The sequence below is a fragment of the Vigna unguiculata genome, chromosome 6 (genome assembly GCF_037176805.1).
Source record: "Vigna unguiculata cultivar grain cowpea cultivar isolate G323 ecotype 2 chromosome 6, ASM3717680v1, whole genome shotgun sequence".
In the NCBI taxonomy this organism is placed as follows: Eukaryota; Viridiplantae; Streptophyta; class Magnoliopsida; order Fabales; family Fabaceae; genus Vigna; species Vigna unguiculata.
Genome location: NC_140797.1, coordinates 7684732 through 7688655, shown reverse-complemented (window position 1 = coordinate 7688655; position 3924 = coordinate 7684732). Strand labels below are relative to the sequence as shown.

The window sequence follows — 3924 nt, the reverse complement described above, 5'->3', positions numbered from 1 at the left end:
AAGCAAGAGATTGGAATATCAAATCTATTCAAGGCTCCTGATGCTACAAGCAATTTGGAATTCAAAGAATATGAAGATCATGACTTGAAGCATATTTGAAGGATAGTTTTTAGGAAAATTAGTTTATGTTTTAGACTTTGGGTTTTCTTTTAGAAATTTGTTATATTCTATGTTTTTGGACTTTGGGTTTTCTTTTATAAATTAGTTTATGTTTTTATATTTTGGGTTTGAGCCTTCATGTGGGTTATCAAATTTTCTTAAACTTATGTGCCTATATAAAGAGGTACCAAAACCAATGTAGAAACTTTTTAGTCATATATTGAATTTGATTTCATTAAAGAGATGATTCTCTTTGTTTTAGCCTTAGGCCTCTGGTTCTTGTCACATATTAACATCTTTGTGGCGAATCTTCACTTGACTTATCAAATCTGCTAGACTGTGGCGTCCTTCATCTCTGTCTTATTTCGCATTCTTCTCTAATTTCACTACGCCAAAATGATCAATAGATAACACTTTTTAGATAGCGCTTATTTAATTAAACGCTTTAAATTAAAACAGATAAACAAAAGATAGCGCTTTATGAGATAAGCGCTATAAAAATACATAGACATAGATAGCGCTTTATCCAAAAAATGTTGTCTATATTTAATTTATATTTTCAAAAATAAAAATAAAAACTACATAGAGAGATAAAAAGCGCTTCTTAAATTTTAGCGCTAAGTATTGAGACATTAATAGATACCGTTTTATTGTAAAAATGTAGTCTATTAAAAGATTTACAAAAGAAAGTCACGCGTACGTTGCCTCCTCTTCTAAAAAATAAATCACTCTCAACTCTCACGAACTTTGCTCTAATCTTACCATAATCTGATTTTTTAAGCCCTCCTCCCATAGGTCTCTTAATTACCTCCCCTAATGCACCCTCCACTACCCTAACTACATGACAACTCAAATCTCCATTCTAACGACGTTGGAGCACCCTCGAAAAGGCTCACTTGCGGTATAAGAACATTGTGACTACGCTTTGGACCATTCTCACAGCCATTCTCAAATAGCTTTTGACTCGCGAATGGATTTTTGTGGTTTGGTCCAATTGGAATCAATATCCCAACCATTCAGAATTTGAATTCGATTTCAGAGTGCATGTAAGTTTTAATTTAAAAATCTATGATTTAGGGTTTTGATATTTGCTTAAAAACTCTATAACTGAAAGCCTTGATGTTAACATGATAGTGTGCTTGCAATCTCAATGGTTATTTTGTGCTAGTAGGTTACAAGGAAAAACTCTAGCAAAAGGTCAATCTATATGCAGAACAACATCCATTCCACTTGTACGAAAAGAGGAAATGGTTTTGATTTTGAAGGAAAAATCTTAATACTAAGGAGCTTGTGAAATAGAGGGTTCAGTCTTCCACAATGAACCCCATCAATGCTTACTACAAGGAGCGTCACAATAAAGAATTGAAGAGGGTATTCTTCACTTCCTCAACCCACATTTGTTTCGTCTTTTGCTTTTAATGTTTTTTTCCCTTTTTCTTATCCCTACCCTAATTTGTGTTTTATCCTTTCACGTGCTCCATTATTTATTGATAGAAAATACTAGTTTTTCTCCGAATTTGATAATGTGAGAAATTTTGTTTTAGATATATCTAACATGATAGAAACACTCTCAACTTAGAGCATTTATGCGGCTAAAAGGCATTCACTTGGAGCCAAATCCCTTTGATATGGAGAGAGATTTAAAAACTCCAACATTTAAATTCAGAGTGGTAAGAACAATTTTTCTTGAAGCTTAATTACTTTCATGTCATATAAATTATAATATTGACTCTGTGAACTATGCCTCCCCAATCTTTCTTAGTCTTTCATCTTAAAAGTGTATCTAATTTTGAAATGGCAACTTAATTTCCTAAACCCAATGACATATGTCTGTGAGTTCATCGTGATTAGGTGACAATCACTCCAGAAAAGGTGTTCCAACTCTCTGCAAGTGGGGAAAATGAAGAAAGTTCTTCTGATAACAAACAAGCACCAACCACTACTACACTTGATACCACCACCCCAACAAGAGTCACTGAATTTGCACCCAAAAAGTCCATTGACACATTTGGACCAAGAACTTCTATATACCATGGTGTAACAAGATTTTTCTCATTTTATTTACCTAAATCAAAATCTGTATTATTTTAAATTAATTATCCTAAGGCTTTCATCACTGCTTCAAATCTCAATTAAAAGGTTCCTTCAGTTAGTTTCATTGTTGTTAGAACAAGTTCCTTTTTTTTATCTTTTTTGTATTTTTTATTTTTAAATGATGATGAAATTATTTAGTTCTCTTTTTCTTTCTTTGCCTTTTGCCTTTTACCTTTTGAGTGTTTATAACTAACCGACATCATTAATCTATGTTCCTCATCTCCACATCCATTATGGAACAATGAATTTCTTCAACATAGATGGCTTTTTAATTTACTTGGGTGAGTACACAAATATACATTTATGTTGAATTATCACTATTTTTCCCCTAAAAGTAAGAAGAGAACCATGAAATTTGTTAACATTGGTGATCATTTGTTATCAATACTTTCAAAAAGGTATGACAAAGAAGAAAAGGCATCCAGAGCCTATGATTTGGTAGCATTAAAATATTGGGGAACATCTTTTTTTTTGTCACTAGGAATTTTTTTTCACTTAGACTAAAGATAGTAATTACGATTTCAATTTATTATTATGCATTTTTTTAGATGCCCGCAAATTCATTATCATCACAGTAGTACACTTTGATAGTTTAAATGGGATAATTTTAACGTAAGATTCTTAGCCTTAATCCTAGTTGGCAACACTTTCTTGTTTCCTACTTTCAAAGTCTAAAAGTTGAATGAGAATCAGTGCTAGGATTTTAGTGTTGCTTTCTTGGTTTTCAGTCTTTGTTTTCATGATTGTCTTAATGACGAATTCTTAATGATAGTGTTTCTAAGTCAAGTGTTGCCTTAGTGCAATAAGGTTGTTATCTTTTCACTTGACGTTTTTAAATTTTAGAAATGGTATCTCCACTTGATGGGATAAGGCTACATACATGTATTTATTAGGAAAGGAGGTTATTGAAATTATATTGTACTCATAGAATTATAATTATGTGAACATGTAAGGCTAGAGTCATCCCAATTCTATCTCGAAACTCGTTCAAATGACCAGTTTGTTTGCATTTTTGGGGTTTAAGTTAAATAATACTTCTCATGATCTGATTTTATTGGCAGAAAAGTTGGACTTCTGGTTGGTTACAAGGGTTGTCAATTTCATAGTGTGATTAAGGATTTTATGATTCAAGTTGGTGATTTTGTAAAGGTACTGTTCTGGTTTGGTTTATCTGACTTTATTTGTTAAATATGTAATATGCAATAATTAAGGTGTTTATGTCAACATTCATGAAAAGGTGTGCAACACTCCAGAATAGAGGCTGAACAAAAGCTAGAACTTTGTGAGACAAAAAGCTGAAGAGTGATGGTAGCGTATGATTTTTCCTAACTTCCATGATCATGGCAGCATTATGTGTTCTTGTAGCCGGGCTATGCACGATTCGAGTGTTAAGAACAAGGATTTTTTATGCGAACCTTAAATAGTTGATTCATAGTGAGATATGTACAATGTTTAGTCTTTTTTAAATGTATGAATAAATTCTAAAGTTGTAGAATTCTTTATATATACAATTTGATAGAGTAAGTTTCTTTTGAAAAATGTTTATCAGATAAAGTAAGTTAATGAAATTCTTTTATTTGAGAATTATATATTGTTTGTTTAGGTAATCCTATTATGAACGGAGGAAAATTGAAAATATAAAAAAAATACTCACTTATTATGTAAGGTCTAGGAATATTTGTCATAGTAAGTTGGATTTGAGAAATAATTGAATCAATACACCGCGTTCAT

At 31.7% G+C, this 3924-nt stretch overlaps 1 long non-coding RNA gene across 1 annotated transcript; it reads left to right on the top strand.

Annotated features, from left to right (window-relative positions):
• The first annotated feature begins 827 nt into the window (after positions 1 to 827).
• On the top strand, positions 828 to 3693 carry LOC146885459 (uncharacterized). Its single transcript, XR_014995542.1, has 3 exons — positions 828 to 1145; positions 1271 to 1470; positions 3255 to 3693. It is a non-coding gene; the product is annotated as an uncharacterized LOC146885459 (long non-coding RNA).
• Positions 3694 to 3924: the final 231 nt, after the last annotated feature.